The sequence below is a fragment of the Procambarus clarkii genome, chromosome 59 (assembly GCF_040958095.1).
Source record: "Procambarus clarkii isolate CNS0578487 chromosome 59, FALCON_Pclarkii_2.0, whole genome shotgun sequence".
Lineage (NCBI taxonomy): Eukaryota > Metazoa > Arthropoda > Malacostraca > Decapoda > Cambaridae > Procambarus > Procambarus clarkii.
In genome coordinates, this window is record NC_091208.1 from 2,565,628 (window position 1) to 2,585,667 (window position 20,040).

Here is a 20,040-nt window from a genome sequence, read left to right on the forward strand (position 1 = left end):
TTCCTCGCCCCACTTGTCGTTTCCTTCGTTGCAGCAACAGCTCCCGAGCTCTCAGCTTGGTTCTTCTCTATCGGCTCTACAGCACCTTTTGTTCCTCTGTCGTCCCATCTCGAGAGGTGGGACTTGGGAGAACTCGCTTCTGTCCTCCATCCATCCGTCCTCCTATAATTCCTACTGCTTCCGGAGTACTCGGGTGATCGGTGCTGTCCCTCTCGGCTTGGGCGTAGTGCTTCCTCTAACATGTCGGCTCGGTCGGCTGCGGCCCTCAGGTTCTTTATGTCCGCCTCCTTCACCCTCACCCTGATCTCAGGAGAGAGCACGGACATAAACTTTTCCATGACCATTAGTTCCTTGACCTCTTCGACCGACCTCGCTCCTTCAGAGTCCAGCCACTTAAGGAACTTTCTTTCCATGTGCCTCGCCGTCTCCGCATGAGACTGTCAGGGTGAACGGGTACATTCCCTAAACCCCTTTCTGTAACGCTCTGGCGTGAGCTTGAAGGAATGGAGCACAGCTCTTTTTACCGCATCGTAGTTGGTGCACTCCTGGAAGTCGAGCATAGTGTAGGCTTCACGAGCTTCACCTGTGAGCCTCCCTTGAACCAGCTCCGCCCACTCCGCCCTCGGCCACCTCTTCAAAGCTGCAACCCTCTCGAAGTGGTCGAAGAAACTTTCGGCTTCACTAGGCACATAGACCGGCAGGTCTCGTTCCCTCACTCGTCGGTCTTCCTGTTGCGGCGGAGCAGGTGCACCTAGTCCTAGTTCAGCTCGCTTTAGCTCTACCTCCTTGTTGGCTTCTATTTCCAGTTGTCTCAGCCTAACCTCTCGCTCGTGTTCTTCCCCGCGTAGCTGTGCTTCTCGCTCTTGTTCTTCCCTGCGTAGCTGTGCTTCTCTCTCTTGTTCTTCCCGGCGTAGCTGTGCTTCTGCTTCTCGCTCTTCTTTGCGCTGCTGTGCTTCTCCCTCTTCTTTGCGCTGCTGTGCTTCTCGCTCTTCTTTGCGCTGCTGTGCTTCTCGCTCTTCTTTGTGCTGCTGTGCTTCTTCTCTCCTCAGCTGCGCTTCTGCTTCTCGCCCTTCTTTACGCTGCTGTGCTTCTCGCTCTTCTTTGCGCTGCTGTGCTTCTTCTCTCCTCAGCTGCGCTTCTGCTTCTCGCTCTTCACGCTTCACTTGTGCTTCCAGCTGCAACTTCATTATTTCCAGCTTAACGCTGTGCCTGCTGCCGCTGGATCCCCTGCTGCTTCCACCAATACTCAGGTGTTCTCCCACACTGGCAGGTGTTTGGGGCCGTTCCTCCCCCAAAGCTTCGTCCCGTGCCCTGAGCTGTGCCATTATCTCTAATCTTCTTTCTCCTACTCTGGCAGATCTTAGCTTTATTCCAAAATGATCTGCTATAGCCTGTAACTGTGCCTTGGTGCACTCTTCCAGCACCTGTTCATCTCTAGTGTCAATAAACCTTGCCACTTTATCATCCTCCATCTTGTGCTATGAGTGATAACCTGCACCTGATCTCTAACACCACTGCCAACTTTATTTCGATCGAAATCCTGGCGAGGTCGCCAATGTTGGGGTTTGTCAGTTCTCTCTCTACTCGGTGAGCAACCTTAACTGTACCTAATCCTGGCAAGGTCGCCAATGTTGGGGTTTATACTCTATTCTTACTCTGGGGTGACCACCAGTTATCTCAAGGTCACTCACCGTAGCCCTGCGGGTCTTCACTCTAATCCTCTCGGCGCCACTGCACGCCAGGAGAATATCCCAGTCAATCCCAACCGGCCTTCTGATTGAGAAGGAGTGGGAACACACTTCTTGTTTACTTAACTGTTGTGTGGCCCGCCCCAACAAGAGGGCTTTACTATTAACCACAAGGTCGCCAACTGGTGTTTTCGGTGTCCAGTAACACCTGAGTGGACTGGTGGAATTAGTGGTAGCCTTGGCAAGGTCACACTCAAAAGATCAGGAATCTGGCAGGTACTTACTCTTATCACTCTTTGCTTTCCAGTATAATATAGCCACAAGATCAGTGGAGGGGATGATATAAACACAAAAGTAATTTTGTATTTTACTTAAAATGCATGAAAGATGTCACAAGGTCAATCAATAAATAAATCAGCTGATCCTGGCTGTAGCCGGTCGTTCCCACGAATATTATGCACTCACTAAGTGGCAACACCTCCCCCTCTCGTCAATGTCAAGAACAGCTGAGCGCCTGGCTCCGCGCGAAAGTTTATTGCTTGTTTTCTAGATTCACGCGCGCTGTTTCTTTAAGTTCTCCAATATTACTGGAAACTCGCACACTCGAGATTGGCAACAATAGCACGTATTACTTAGTTACACTATACTCGGGCTCAAACAGTCGTTTCTACAATCAACGCGACAATGACTCACTGTAATGGTTTTACCTGCCCTTCATTCAATGATATATTATGAAGTATTTAACACTGGAGTTTTCAGTACTTTCTCTCGTGGGCAATAACACAATAATTCACTGTACTCACAAATGATTAATCACTGCATGAACACAGACATATTTAATGTATATAAATCAGACATCAATAAATAGTAAATAAATAGTTTCTGGGCACATAGCCTAACTTCCAAATACTGGCATAATATTATATATAATTTATCACTATATGTTCTCATCAAAGTCTCTAGAAAGATATACAAAACACAGTAAATTTATCACTTGTTCCGGGTGCCTGTACACACCAATAATAAACATGAATATTATAAGAACTCTTGATAGTACTATCCTGCACACTGGTGCTTTATTGTGACATGGGTGAGACTTGCTCACGACATATAAAATCCTCAGGCTAGATAATATAGCCGAATAATATAGCTAACTAAAGGGGAATGGGGAGGGAAACTAGAAACACCTACTTCAACCTATCCTCCGATGAGAGTTGAGTTGTAGCTCCTGCTCCTCGTGTTGGGAACGCCCCCACACACACGTTGTCGTGTCCTACCGGAACCACTCGCCGTCCCACCGTTCAGCGCGTCGTCTCCGTGCCTTCTTCCCTGCAGGTCCGTGCTCCTTCTCGACTTCTGGTAGGGTTGAAGTCGGTCTCCTGGCCGTCGTCTTCTCCCAGCAACGGCTGCCGCCTACGTCTCAGCTGCAGTCGTCCGGAATCCCAAATAGTCCTCTTCTTCCTCTGCTACCCAGTGGCTCTGTCAGCCACTACGCCGTCACGACTGGGTGAACTGCTTCAGATGTCGCCTACATCACTGCACAGACTTCACTTCTTCTTGCACAGTACCTGACTGGAGCACTTGTTGCTCAATAACCGTCGATTCCCTCTCTGGTTCAACACATGAACTAGGGAAGACCTCACAGAGTACTGGCAGACTTCAGGTGACGCGTAAATCCACGGGAGCGGGAAACAACTGTCAAACTGACAGGACCAATCGTCGCACGTCCAACCTCCTTGACGTGTCGTGTCTGACTGCTCGCGCCAGCGCGGCGCGCTGCCCGGACCCCCTTCCTTCGTGACGTCACTTTCGCCACGGGAGGTTTTCATTGGCTCTCGGTGCCACATTGCTGTCGGTGACCAATCCGGTGCCACTGACGTCACACAGTTTTGGCGGGGAAACAGGAGAGCCAGTGCCATCTTGGCTTCCTAAAGGGCCTAAACCACAGGCCAAAATATTATTGTTTCACAAATTTCTCGGCTCTCCGAGAACACTCCACTCTCCCACATATATCAAATTGATGCCTGCGACTTAGAGAACGCTTGGGTAAAGTGGACATGACTCTAACTGCAGGCGTGGGAGAAATATAAGGGGGGGAACACCGTCACAATATATATATATACATATATATATATATATATATATATATATATATATATATATATATATATATATATATATATATATATATATATATATATATATATATATATATATACAAAAAAGATGACACATAAATCTAATTAAATCATAATTAATTAATATATATATACATATATACATGTGTGTATATCACGAAAATAAACACGTGATTAAGAATGTGACAATGTCAGACCACGGAGGAAAAATGAAACAGGAATTTCCTTAAGTACTTTCGTATATTAAATACATCTTCAGAAGGTCTGTATATATATATATATACACACACATATATATATATATATATATATATATATATATATATATATATATATATATATATATATATATATATATATATATATATATATATATATATATATATATATATATATATATATATATATGTGTATATATATATATATATATATATATATATATATATATATATATATTGTCACGTGGGGGTGGGCGGTCCGGGGCTCTGCTAACACTCGGCTGCTAGGGGCTCAAAAGGCCCAAATACTCAGCCCCTCCGACTCCCTGGATACACCGGAGTCTCCTTGGTCACACAAGAGAGGACCAACAATGCCCACCTCCGCAGGTCTTTGCTTCCACCACAAAGGGGTGCCACTGATTCACCCTGGAAGCCCTTCAGTCAGACACGGGGAAACTGCTGTTAACAGTTCCGGCCTAGACCCGTGGGGGAGTGAAGGAAGACTCAGGCTTACCTATAACCATAACCTCCCTGAGTCTTGCCTGCCAGACAAAAAAAGGTTGCAGGAACTCCTTTCCCGCCTGTCTTCTCTATCTTCCTCTTAGCAAGGTCGCCAGCTGGGTTATTGTATCTGCATCCCAGCAATGCAGTTCAGTGGGTGTATTATATATTATTTGTAGCCAGAAGTGTATGCTCATAGAGAAATATCATAAATGGAGGCACACTCAAACACAGTAATAAAATGTGTGGATTTACTGACGCAAATTACATGAACACACACACACAATCACAAGTAATACATGAATATGGAATATGAATAATGAGTCTGGAGATCGTCAGCCTCTTCTTCCACGACCTCCAACTCTCCTTCAACTGGGCAGGAAGACAGGAGTCTCACACTCTCACAGGAGGGCCTCTTCACCACGTCGGCACCTCTTCTTCACTGTCCTGCCATCCATACACACTGTCCTCTCTGACAGTCCTGGACACAAGCTGCATTTCAGCCTATTCTACCATTAAAGTAATAAAGTCTTGCTGCCACATACACGAGTAAATATTGTGGCCTAACTAGCCTACTCATACAAGGGGTAATGGGAGGGAAAATGATCTACCTTACACTCCTGGCTCACGACGCCTGTCCCTCGATGGTGTGAGGTTCCCTCGCTTCCTTGGGTCGATCCTCGACGATCCAGGGCGTTCCACAGGTCCTCAGGTGTCGTGAAGCCTTCGCGTCGTCGCCGTTCCAATCCCTGAGATTCAGCTGCCCCAATCCTGGTTCACTGATGGGCGCTGAGCTAATCACTATCTTCCCCACACTCGCCTCTCCCACAGGGCGTTGCTCCTTGTCCTAGGCACGGTGTCGTCCTTCCAAGATTCTCAGTGGACGTGACCCCAGTCACAGCTAGCTTGCTCGCCCACCTTCCAGACCTCAACGTCCAGCCAGCGGCGCCGCCCAGCGTCGTCGCCGACTATTTTCCAAGTTTGGGCACTTCTCTGCTCACTGAACTTGGTTCCTCTTTGGCTTCCCAGAAGCGCAGGGTCTCCAATAACTATGTTGGCGGCGATGGTCAGCTCAATCCACTGGACAAGGCTTGCAGAGCCTCCAATTCTTGAGAGCAGACCGAGGCGCGTCCTGTCGCTTCCACGGTCAGTACAACTCTGACGTTGGCGCCGCCCGGGGCACTCGGTGACGTCATGGCGGGCCCTGATTTGTCGCCCGCGACCTACGTCGGCCAATCCGCGATCGGCATAGTGTCCCTTCCACAAGGTCACATCTGCCGTAGGGGATACTGTTTCATTTATAACAGGGCGCCAATTTTCCTTTATTTACAACTTATAATATAACCTCCTTCCATAAAATGGCAGCCAGTCTGGTCGCCACATATATCATTAGACTCCCTGAACCTCAGAGAATCAGTAGGGAGAGCTGATATGACTCTTTAAGCCGGCAAACGAAAGAAATAGGAGAGGGCACCGTAACATACCCCTCCCCTTAAAATAAGAGTCATATCGGAAGAGCAGCACTCAAGAGGGCAATCTATACTCTTGCTCCCTCCGTTCCTGAAGTGTCACTCCTCCAGTTGGTGACGTGGCTCGTACCACCTTGCCAGTCACTTGCCTCATTGTATCTCCACCTCGCATAGTACCGGGTGTGACGGGTGTTCCCTGAACACCTACAAGAAATCCCCTCTCCGTGGCTACGGGTGTACTCCCACGGCTCGTTACCACTGTAAGATTCAGTGCACGCAGCGCCTCCACCGCGTCGTGCACTCCGAGATAGTCTTGCATTTCCATTGCGTCCTACAGGTACTCCATGTTTCCTCCCATGATCTCCTCTTCGCCAATCTTCTCTCTTCTCGGTTCCTCTTCTCCCGTAGGTGCGTTGTCTCCTCACAGTGGCACTTGTAACCTGTACTTCATCCAGCAGCTTCCTCTCTTCCACACTAGGCTTTTGCGATGGCCCAATGCCCCTCTGGTTAGGCTGGCGCCTACCCTGGGTGTACCTATTCCCTGCTTTCTTCGTATTGCCTTTCCTATACCACTCGCTCCTTCGTTCCCGACGAACATCTTCACTCCTCCATGAGATTCTCTTCCCTGCAGACGTCTTCTTCGGTTCGTGGTTGGGCTCATCCACCTCCCTGTGGCTCACCTCACCACGGTGGTTCGTCTTGCACCTACCACTATTCATCTGGCCGGCATAGGGTGCCTTGCGTCGTGGTTCCTCCACTCTGCCCCTCACTGCCGTTCGCTCATCCACTGAGCTTACTTTATTCACGTTTCTGTATGGAGGGAGTGCGGTCTGCAGCCTCTTCACCGCCCCAGGCGTTTGTACAGCTGCTCCTCGCCACTCCTCCACACGCATCATCAGGCTTAGTCGGAGGTCCCCGTCGGAGTTTTCCACAACCTCCGACGACCTCTCTGCACTCTCGCCCTCGTTGTCGTCGTCTCTGGCGACGTTTTCCCTGGCGAATTCGGCTTCCTCACTATTATTTGGAGCTACCGATACCTCACCTGGCAGGGTTGTACCGCTGCTTGCAACATAGGCACTCTTGGCCCAATCGGGTTGTATCCTGCCTCCTCCGAGGTCATTACCCAGCACCATCTGTACATGCTCTAGGGGTAACTTAGGGGCTACAGCTACTATAGCTTTCTCGACTCCGCAGTCGGCAATCAGCTGTACTTCGTGAAGTGGCAACCTGTATTCCTCCCCCACACTGCGTATCCTCACCACTCCCACAGGTGAATCATTAAATTCCTTGGGGAGAATACTCCTGGTCACCATACTTATGTCAGCACCCGTATCTCGAAGCACGGCAACCTCCACTGGGTCTGACTTTCCAAACTTCACGTTGGCCCCGAAAACGAAGGGATGTTCACCCAACTTCATTTCCCAACCATTCACGTTGGGTCCACTATAATATGGGGTGTGAACAAACACTCTCTCCTCTTCCAACATTAATCCTACATTCCTTTGGTGCTCCTCACACTCGCGGGCATAATGTCCTCTCACGCCACAGTTGTAGCATCGGCTGCCTCTCCTGGGCGGCCACTCGCCAGTTACTCTGGCGGTACCACTTGCAGACGTCCCCTGGGTCCTCCTTGGACTCCCTGTCGTCGTGTCCGGGACTGCAGTACTTGCTCCCGAGTTAGGTCCACTGCTCACAGCTTGGGGCTTCCTCCCCGCGTCTCTTGAGCTCTTGAACCACGTTACTCCATTGGGCACACTACTCTTGGGAGAGTCCCCACCCGTCCTCGCTCCTCCTGAACTCCTAAGGTTCCCTCCCGATCTGGGGTAAGGCGAGTGTCTGGGCGGCCCCTCCCTCCTGATATGTAGTGCCTCCTCCAGCATGTCGGCTCGATCCGCTGCAGCCTTCAGGTCCTTAATACCTGCTTCTCTCACCCTTACTCGCAACTCAGGATGGAGCACCGACATGAACTTCTCCATCACTATCAGTCGTTTAACATCATCCACCGACTCCGCTTCCTCCGCCTTCAACCATCGTAGGAATTTCCGTTCCATATCCCTGGCGGTCTCGGCGTACGTCTTTCCCGACGCTCTTGTACACTCTCTGAACCGCTTCCGGTACATCTCCGGAGTCAGCCGGAATGAGTGGAGAACCGCATTCTTAATCGCGTCATAACTAGTACACTCCTCTAGGTCCAGCATGTTATAGGCTTCCCGGGCCTCACCAGTCAACCTGCCCTGGACCAGAGCAGCCCAATCATCTTCCGGCCACTCCTTCAGAGTTGCTATCCGTTCAAAGTGTTCGAAGAACGCCTCAGCTTCTTGTGGTTCGAACGTAGGTAAGTCACGTTCCCTTACCTTGAGGTCATCCCGCTGTGCAGGTAGTGAGGGCAGACCGCGTTCAACGCGACGCAATTCGACTTCTTTCTTTGCCCTTATCTCCTCCAGTCGCAGTTGTCTCTCTCCTTCTTCCCGCTGCAGCCGAGCTTCTCGCTCCTCTCGCTGCAGCCCTGCAGCTCAGCCGCACGTTCCTCTCGCTGCAGCTCAGCCGCACGTTCCTCTCGCTGCAGCTCAGCCGCACGTTCCTCTCGCTGCAGCTGCAGCCGTGCTTCTCTCTCCTCTCGTCGCATCTGGGCTTCCAGTTGCATCTTCATTATTTCCAGTTGCAGGCTCCTCTTACTACAGCTGGACCTTCCACTGCTCCCATGTTCACTGTGGATTCTCTCCACACTGGTAGGCGCTTGGGGAGGCCCTAGTCGGGACGGTTCACCTTGCGACGGCTCTCCTCGGGACAGCTCCTCTTGAGATGGCTCCTCTCCCGTCGCTTCCTCTCGAGCTGTGAGCTGTGCCATGATCTCTATCCTTCGCTCCGCTACCTTAGTCGTCCTCAACCTGATCCCAAAGTGGTTTGCCACTTGTTGGAGCTGGGCCTTGGTACACTCTTCCAAAATTCTCTCGTCCCTTGTGTCAATAAATTTCTTTACTTTGTCTTCCTCCATCTCTATATCATCAAGCATACACGACGGCACAGACAAGTTAGTAGGCACTAATTTCACCGTTTCAGTCCCTTAGCCGGTTGAGTAACAGTACCACCGAATTCACTGGCCACACTGTATTAGTACCCTGGCAACACTTGTCTTGAAATTTGGTCCACACTGTAGCTTGATCCACGCTTCCTGGCGAGGTTCCCAGTTCTTGGCTACCGGGGTTCGAATCCTGGCAAGGTCGCCAGTTCTCTTGTCACGTGGGGGTGGGCGGTCCGGGGCTCTGCTAACACTCGGCTGCTAGGGGCTCAAAAGGCCCAAATACTCAGCCCCTCCGACTCCCTGGATACACCGGAGTCTCCTTGGTCACACAAGAGAGGACCAACAATGCCCACCTCCGCAGGTCTTTGCTTCCACCACAAAGGGGTGCCACTGATTCACCCTGGAAGCCCTTCAGTCAGACACGGGGAAACTGCTGTTAACAGTTCCGGCCTAGACCCGTGGGGGAGTGAAGGAAGACTCAGGCTTACCTATAACCATAACCTCCCTGAGTCTTGCCTGCCAGACAAAAAAAGGTTGCAGGAACTCCTTTCCCGCCTGTCTTCTCTATCTTCCTCTTAGCAAGGTCGCCAGCTGGGTTATTGTATCTGCATCCCAGCAATGCAGTTCAGTGGGTGTATTATATATTATTTGTAGCCAGAAGTGTATGCTCATAGAGAAATATCATAAATGGAGGCACACTCAAACACAGTAATAAAATGTGTGGATTTACTGACGCAAATTACATGAACACACACACACAATCACAAGTAATACATGAATATGGAATATGAATAATGAGTCTGGAGATCGTCAGCCTCTTCTTCCACGACCTCCAACTCTCCTTCAACTGGGCAGGAAGACAGGAGTCTCACACTCTCACAGGAGGGCCTCTTCACCACGTCGGCACCTCTTCTTCACTGTCCTGCCATCCATACACACTGTCCTCTCTGACAGTCCTGGACACAAGCTGCATTTCAGCCTATTCTACCATTAAAGTAATAAAGTCTTGCTGCCACATACACGAGTAAATATTGTGGCCTAACTAGCCTACTCATACAAGGGGTAATGGGAGGGAAAATGATCTACCTTACACTCCTGGCTCACGACGCCTGTCCCTCGATGGTGTGAGGTTCCCTCGCTTCCTTGGGTCGATCCTCGACAATCCAGGGCGTTCCACAGGTCCTCAGGTGTCGTGAAGCCTTCGCGTCGTCGCCGTTCCAATCCCTGAGATTCAGCTGCCCCAATCCTGGTTCACTGATGGGCGCTGAGCTAATCACTATCTTCCCCACACTCGCCTCTCCCACAGGGCGTTGCTCCTTGTCCTAGGCACGGTGTCGTCCTTCCAAGATTCTCAGTGGACGTGACCCCAGTCACAGCTAGCTTGCTCGCCCACCTTCCAGACCTCAACGTCCAGCCAGCGGCGCCGCCCAGCGTCGTCGCCGACTATTTTCCAAGTTTGGGCACTTCTCTGCTCACTGAACTTGGTTCCTCTTTGGCTTCCCAGAAGCGCAGGGTCTCCAATAACTATGTTGGCGGCGATGGTCAGCTCAATCCACTGGACAAGGCTTGCAGAGCCTCCAATTCTTGAGAGCAGACCGAGGCGCGTCCTGTCGCTTCCACGGTCAGTACAACTCTGACGTTGGCGCCGCCCGGGGCACTCGGTGACGTCATGGCGGGCCCTGATTTGTCGCCCGCGACCTACGTCGGCCAATCCGCGATCGGCATAGTGTCCCTTCCACAAGGTCACATCTGCCGTAGGGGATACTGTTTCATTTATAACAGGGCGCCAATTTTCCTTTATTTACAACTTATAATATAACCTCCTTCCATAAAATGGCAGCCAGTCTGGTCGCCACATATATCATTAGACTCCCTGAACCTCAGAGAATCAGTAGGGAGAGCTGATATGACTCTTTAAGCCGGCAAACGAAAGAAATAGGAGAGGGCACCGTAACAATATATATATATATATATATATATATATATATATATATATATATATATATATATATATATATGTGTATATATATATATATATATATATATATATATATATATATATATAAAGTATATATATATAAACATTTCAAGTGTGTTGAATGCGGGCCAAAGATTCAGAAAACGTTCCAGTACAATAAGTCACATGATTGTGCATACGGTTGACAAATCTCATGAATGTCCTGAGTGTGGCAAGGGATTCAGTTGTTTGCGACTTATAAAAACTCACAGGAAGGTGCATACAGCTCTTAAACCTCTTGTGTATCATGAGTGTGGAAAAGCTTCAGATGGTGCATTCAGATGATGAACACAACCTAGTTCCTTCATCTGGGAAGAATGAAGACATATTGGTACATTCGGATGATAAAAACTAACTACTGTAGTTCAATTGATAATATAAATAATAAATAAATACCAAAATATAAAAAATACCAAAATAAATAAATACCAATATAAATTTAATAAATAAATACCATTAAACTATTTTCTGTTTAACTGTTAGAAAAAATCAATTAGATATATAAAAAGAAATAAAAAAGATTACATGGATAGTAGAATCTGGATTCCCAACTACAATTTATATAGATGTGATAGAGAAACTAGGTCAAATGGAGGAGTAGGTCTGTATATTAAACAGCACCTGATGTGCACAGAGCTACTAAACTCAATGTGGTGGTAGAGGTTCTTGGAATTAAGGAAGAAAAATAAACCTAATTATTATTCTAATATATAAACTGCCTGATATAAAGGTTGAGGAATTCACAGACAGCACATACTGTGCCGGCATCAACTGGTAATTGAAACAAAAATAATAGGTACCACACAGCAGATTGCTAGCACATATAAGAAGCCCACCACACACTACTGTTATTATCTCACTCTACAACCTCCACCACACACTACAAATCACCACCACACACTACCACCACCACCACACACTACCACCACCACCACACACTACAGCTACCACCACACACTACAACTACCACCACACACTACAACTACCACCACACACTACAACCTCCACCACACACTACCACCACCACCACACACTACAACTACCACCACACACTACAACTACCACCACATACTACAACTACCACCACCACCACACACTACCACCACCACCACACACTACAACTACCACCACACACTACAACCTTCACCACACACTACCACCACCACCACACACTACCACCACACACTACAACTACCACCACACGCTACCACCACCCCACATTACAACCTCCACCATTACATATAACAACCACCACCATGTGAGAAATCTTTAAGGAATTCTGATAAAGAAAGAGATCTAGGGGTGGTTCTAAATAGAAAACTATCACCTGAGGACAACATAAAGAACATTGTGTGAGGAGCCTATGCCATGCATTCCAACTTCAGAATTGCTTTTAAATACATGGATGGCGAAATACTAAAGAAATTGAGGAAGACGTGAATTTTTAGTGTAATTGCTCATTTATTTTTTGCTTTAATAATATCTCAATCACTAGATAATCGACTAGAGAATAGTCCAGGACGGATCGAAACGTCGTCGTCCCTTCACTTTCTAGTGTGTGGTCTGGTCAACTTATATCAGCCACGTTATTGTGGCTCATCGCCTGCATCAAAATCACTACTGAATTAGTCGACATAAAAACACTCGTTGTCCATCAATCACTTTCAAATCTGCTTAGAGGAATCCCCCCCCCCTCGACTTCAGAACACGTCTTGTAAAATCTATCATATATTTCCTTGAGCTTCCACGGCCGGGGGTCGAGGCTCTCTCTCTCCCTCTGCGACCGAACACCATTAGAACCAAACACCATAAGGGGGCCTCGTAGCCTGGTGGATAGCGCGCATGATTCGTAATTCTGTGGTGCGGGTTCGATTCCCGCACGAGGCAGAAACAAATGGGCAAAGTTTCTTTCACCCTGAATGCCCCTGTTACCTAGCAGTAAATAGGTACCTGGGAGTTAGTCAGCTGTCACGGGCTGCTTCCTGGGGGGTGTGTGTGTGTGTGTGGTGTGGGGAAAAAAAAAAAAAAAAGTAGTTAGTAAACAGTTGATTGACAGTTGAGAGGCGGGCCGAAAGAGCAAAGCTCAACCCCTGTAAAAACACAACTAGTAAACACTATCTCTCAACCACCTCGCACCTCACACAGATACAGGTGACATTTAGACGATGAATTCTCCCCTAAAAGCCCAGTTTCTTATATGACAAACCCGGCTTTTTGCTTTCTTTGGAGGGCATAAAACATGACATATATGCAGTTTATGGCGCAAATGTGTAAACATCAGTCAGGAGGAGGAGGGGTGATGTCTCCATGACAACGGCGTCGCATCTTCCTTTTAACCGGTATTTAAATACTACATAACAAGTAAATGAGAAAGAAATGTCCAAAATCTGAGTAATGTTGCAGTGTAACAAATAGGAAGACGTGTTGCAACATCATCATGCATCTTAACTCTATGACCCAAGTATTAGGAAATTTTGCAACATCTTCAACGCTGTAAACCCTTTTTTTTTTGGTTTATGAAAATATTTCCTTATAAATATTGAATTCCATGAGTCTGAACCCGGGGCTGAGTGCATTGGCATGTTGTCAGTTCTCATGAAAATTCTACTACGCTCGTGTTGATATAAATTGCCAAAAAAAATGATGCACATCCTTCCAATTAAAGGTTCTGTAGCTGATACATCTGAGCAACCTTGCTACATAGTTGCACAGCTGAAGAGGTATTTTTAACTAATTACCAGGGAATATCTTTAAGATTAGATGTAATTACTATTATTAATAAATTTAATTACTGTATATTATGTTTAAAACATTGGTGATTGATGTGATGTTCCTAAGAAGAAAAACAACATACAGGAGTTTGGATATTACGCATAATGAAGTTGTCCGGATCTTCCACTTTCATGCTGTTTATTGTAGTGTTTATTGTTATAACCATAACCAGGCACTGCATCACCAACCTCAACAAGGCCCTGAACAACATCAACATCAGCCTCCACACCCTCAGCCACAACGTAACCATAACCAGGCACTGCATCATCAACCTCAACAAGGCCTTGAACAACATCAACACCAGCCTCCACACCCTCAGCCACAACATAACCATAACCAGGCACTGCATCACCAACCTCAACAAGGCCCTGAACAACAACAACACCAGCCTCCACACCCTCAGCCACAACATAACCATAACCAGGCACTGCATCCAATTGCAAGATAAGGATCTGGGATTGGACGGGGTGGGAAGGGGTGGGGGGGTAATGGAATAATGCCCAGTAGCTAAGTGATCCCCACTTACTGACGACTGTGACAGTGGCCTACGAATATGGTACGCAAAGGGGATATTAATAGGGTATTCAGAGCATCAACCGAAAATTTCTGGTGGAATAAAACATTAAAAATTGAGAACATGAAAGTTACCCATGAAGGCGGTATAGAAAACCACGAAAAGACGACGATCTCTTCTGGGAGGAAAAACAGGATAATAATATTTATTACTTCTTCAATATCATTTTATTAAAAACTTTAAGATCTAAAATTGCTTTTTATTTATTTACATAACCGTACATAAAAAACTTATCCTTTTTTTCAATTTTTAAAATTTATAAAAATTTTAACACAAAATATAACTTTCCTAATATTTCCTAAAAATAAGAGAGGTTTATATATAAGAAACTTCAATACATAATCAATAGTCAGGCATAATGTTAAAATTTTGAGTGTACATAAGAAAATTATATATAGTCATTAGTAGGTAGGTATCACCTAGCTTCTGTCAATTACAGTTATTAGTGTGGTATAATATTTACATAGTACTGTGTTTTAAGGCCAGTGGTTGTCACAGAAGCTCGTGTTTCAACAGGTTGTTGTTGTTAGTGTTTAGGTCACGCTGGTGTTTCTTGTTGTTAGTGTTTTGTTCACGCTGGTGTTTCTTGTTGTTGGTCTTTTGGCCACGCTGGTGTTTCCTGCTGTTAGTGTTTTGTTCACGCTGGTGTTTCTTGTTGTTAGTGTTTTGTTCACGCTGGTGTTTCTTGTTGTTAGTGTTTTGGTCACGCTGGTGTTTCTTGTTGTTAGTGTTTTCTTCACGCTGGTGTTTCTTGTTGTTGGTGTTTTGGTCACGCTGGTGTTTCTTGTTGTTGATGTTTTGGTCACGCTGGTGTTTCTTGTTGTTGATGTTTTGGTCACGCTGGTGTTTCTTGTTGTTGATGTTTTGGTCAGGTGGCCACAAAGCACTAAGCTTTGAACCAGCAGGTGGCAACAGAGTACTTAATGCCAGTGACGTCATGCACTAAGCAAGACCCTAGTGACGTCATGCACTAAGCAGGACCCTAGTGACGTCATGCACTAAGCAGGTCCCCAGTGACGCCATGCACTAAGCAGGACCCAGTGACTTCATGCACTAAGCAGGACCCCAGTGACGGCGTGCACTAAGCAGGACCCAGTGACGTCATGCACTAAGCTGGACCCTAGTGACGTCATGCACTAAGCAGGACCCCAGTGACGTCATGCACAAAGCAGGACCCCAGTGACGCTATGCACTAAGCAGGACCCAGTGACTTCATGCACTAAGCAGGACCCCAGTGACGTCATGCACTAAGCAGGACCCCAGTGACGCTATGCACTAAGCAGGACCCAGTGACTTCATGCACTAAGCAGGACCCCAGTGACATCATGGACAAAGCAGGCCCCTCAGTGACATCATGCACTAAGCAGGATCCCAGTGACCTCATACATTAAGCAGAACACCAGTGACGTCATTAACTAAGCAGGACTCCAGTGACGTCATGTGCTAAGCAGGACCCCCAGTGACGTCATGCACTAAGCAGGACCCCCAGTGACGACATGCACTAAGGAGAACCCCAGTGACGCTATGCACTAAACAGGACCCCAGTGACGTCATGCACTAAGCAGGACCCCAGTGACGTCATGCGCTAAGAAGACTCCAGTAACATCATGCACTAAGCAGAACCCCAGTTACGTCATGCGCTAAGCAGGACCCTAGTGACGTCATGCACTAAGCAGAACCCCAGTGACGTCATGCGCTAAGCAGGACCCCAGTGACGTCATGCACTAAGCAGAATCCCAGTGACGTCATGCACTAAGCAGGACCCCAGTGACGTCATGCACTAAACAGTACCCCTCATGAATGTGAGGACTCTGACATGCGAATGGACTCACTACTGTGTGCAGTGATCATTGTAAGGCACGGTTAAATACCTGCTTTCTGGTTGTTTCTTGAATTCGGTGAATGAACGGCGGTGAATGACGTAAATGTGTAAACATCAGTCAGGAGGAGCAGGGGTGATGTCTCCATGACAACGGCGTCGCATCTTCCCCTTAACCGGTATTTAAATACTACATAACAAGTGAATGAGAAAGAAATGTCCAAAATCTGAACAATGTTGCAGTGTAACAATTAGGAAGACGTGTTGCAACATCATCATGTTTCCTAACTCTATGACCCAAGTATTAGATTTTGTTGCAACATCATCAATCATCGTGCTTGTTAGCTCTATGACCCAAGCATTATGATATGTTGCAATATCATCATGCTTCTTGACTGTATGACCCAAGTATTAGATTTTGTTGCAACATCATCAATCATCATGCTTGTAAGCTCTATGACCCAAGTATTAGGATATGTTGCAACATCATCATGCTTCTAAACTCTATGACCAAGTATTATGATATGTTGCAACATCAAGGTTCTTAACTCTATGATCCAAGTATTAGAATATGTTGCAACATCATCATGCTTCTAAACTCATTTTTTAGTTTAGAAAAATATTTCATTGTAAATACTGAATTCCATGAGTCTGGACATTGGACTGAGTGCATGGGCATGTTGACCATTTATCTTGCAAAATCTGCCTCGCTCGTGTTGATATCAATTATATTTACAGGGGTTTGGATATCACGCATAAAGACGTTGTCCGGATCTTCCACTTTCATGTTGTTTATTGTAGTGCTTATTGTTATAACAATAACCAGGCACTGCATCACCAACCTCAACAAGGCCCTGAACAACATTAACACCAGCCTCCACTCCCTCAGCCACAACATAACCATAACCAGGCACTGCATCACCAACCTCAACAAGGCCCTGAACAACATCAACACCAGCCTCCACACCCTCAGCCACAACATAACCATAACCGGGCACTGCATCACCAACCTCAACAAGGCCCTGAACAACATCAACACCAGCCTTCACACCCTCAGCCACAACATAACCATAACCAGGCACTGCATCACCAACCTCAACAAGGCCCTGAACAACATCAACATCAGCCTCCACACCCTCAGCCACAACATAACCATAACCAGGCACTGCATCACTAACCTCAACAAGGCCCTGAACAACATCAACACCAGCCTCCACACCCTCAGCCACAACATAACCATAACCAGGCACGGTATCCAGTTACAGGATAAGGATTTGGGATTGGACGGGGGGTGGGGGGGAGGCTGGAATGGTGCCCAGTAGCTAAGTGATCCCCACTTACTGACGACTGTGACAGTGGCCTAAGAATACGGTACACAAAGGGGATATTAATAAGGTATTCAAAGTATCAACAGAAAATTTCCAGTGGAATAGAAACAAAACAAATTGTGAACATAAAAGTCACCCATGAACGGAGTATAGAAAACTACGAAAAGACGACCAATTTAAGGTGGGAATAAAAGCAAAATAACAATATTCATTATTTGGCAAATACAAGTAATTTATAAGAAACAAAGCATTTACAATCAAAATTAAGTAAAAATATAAAAATAATAGAAAATTTGAATTTTTTTTTTTTGAAATTTTAACACAAAATTTACAGCATTTGTATTCCATACAAAAAATATTATTTATATAAAAAAACTTCAGACTTAGATCAAATGTGTTTCTAAGAGTTAAAATTTTGAGCAATAATAAAAAATTAAATTATCTCTATAGTTGTCAGTAGGTAGGCATCATCTAGCTACTGTGTACTACAGTTGTTAGCGTGTTCTAAGGCCAGTGGTTGTCACAGAAACTCGTGTTTCAACAGGTTGTTGTTAGTGTTTTGGTCACGCTGGTGTTTCTTGTTGTTGGTGTTTTGTCCAGGTGGCCACAGAACACTAAGCATAGAGCCAGCAGTTGGCCACAATGTAGTTAATCCCAGTGACATCATGCACTAAGCAGGACCCCAGTGACGTCATGCACTAAGTAGGACCTCAGTGACATCATGCAGTAAGCAGGACCCCAGTGAAGTCATGCTCTAAGCAGGACCCCAGTGACTTCATGCACTAAGCAGAAACCCAGTGACGTCATCCACTAAGGAGGACCCCAGTGATGTCATGTGCTAAGCAGGACCTCAGTGACGTCATGCACTAAGCAGGATCCCAGTGACGTCATGCACTAAGGAGGACCCCAGTGACGTCATTCACTAAGCAGGACCACAGTGACGTCATGCACTTAACAGGACCACAGAGACGTCATGCACTAAGCAGAACCCCTCATGAATGTGAGGACTCTGACATGCGAATGGACTCACTGTTTTGTGCAGTGATCATTGTAAGGCACTGTTAAAAACCTGTTTTCTGGTTGTTTCTTCAATTCAACAGCAATATCACAATATTTCTGCCCAGAGCCAGACCATCACCTGAGGTATGCTGACCAGCAACACTAACATGATCGACATATATAGATATACAAGGACATCAGACATAGCTGCAGCACTTTACATCAAGCACTCAGTTAGGTACACTCTATGGTTGACACTTCTAAGACGTTTACACCAACCCAACTTCTTCTTCAGCTAATCAATACAATTGCAGAGCAAGATTACCTAGTTTACCCTCGACAGGACATCCATCTTCCCTCTCTTCATGCCTCGATGTAATCTATACTTCTTGCAACATTGCGAGAATCAATTGGTTTGAAGATGAAGAAGAAATATTAATTTATATAAGAAGGGAATTTTTTGTGTAATTACTCATTTATTTCTTACATTAATATTATCTAATTCACTAATGAATTAGTGTACATGAAAACACTCACTGTCCATCAATCACTTTCAAATCTACTTTGAGGACAATCCACCCCCCCCCCCCCGATCTCAGAACACGTCTTGTAAAATCTACCATTCATTTTCTTGAGCGTCCAAGGCCGGGGGTCGAGGCTCTCTCTCTCTCTCTCTGCGACCCAACACCATCTCTCAACCACCTCGCTCCTCACACAGATCCGGGCGACATTTAGACGATGATGACAAACCCGGCTGTTTGCTTCCTTTGGAGGGCATAAAACATGACATATATGCAGTTTCTGGCGTAAATGTGTGAACATCAGTCAGGAGGAGGAGGAGAGGTGATGTCTCCATGACAACGGCGTCGCATCTTCCCTTTAACCGGTATTTAAATACTACAATACAAGTGAATGAGAAAGAAATATCCAAACTCTGAACAATGTTGAAGTGTAACAAGTAGGAAGACGTGTTGCAACATCATCATGCTTCTAAACTCTATGACCCAAGTATTCGGATATTTTGCAACATCATCAAGGTTCTAAACTCTTTTTTTCAGTTTAGTAAAATATTTCTTTACAAATATTGAATTCCATGAGTCCGAACCCGAGGCTGAGTGCATTGGCATGTTGTCAATTTCTCTTCCAAATTCTACTACGGTCGTGTTGATATAAATTATATTTACAGGAGTTTGGTTATCACGCATAAAGAAGTTGTCCGGATCTACCACTTTCATGCTATTTATTGTAGTGTTTATTGTTATAACCATAACCAGACACTGCATCACCAACCTCAACAAGGCCCTGAACAACATCAACACCGGCCTCCACACTCTCAGCCACAACATAACCATAACCAGACACTGCATCACCAACCTCATCAAGGCCCTGAACAACATCAACACCAGCCTCCACACCCTCAGCCACAACATAACCATAACCAGGCACTGCATCAAATTGCAAGATAAGGATTAGTTATTGGACGGGGGGGGAGGAA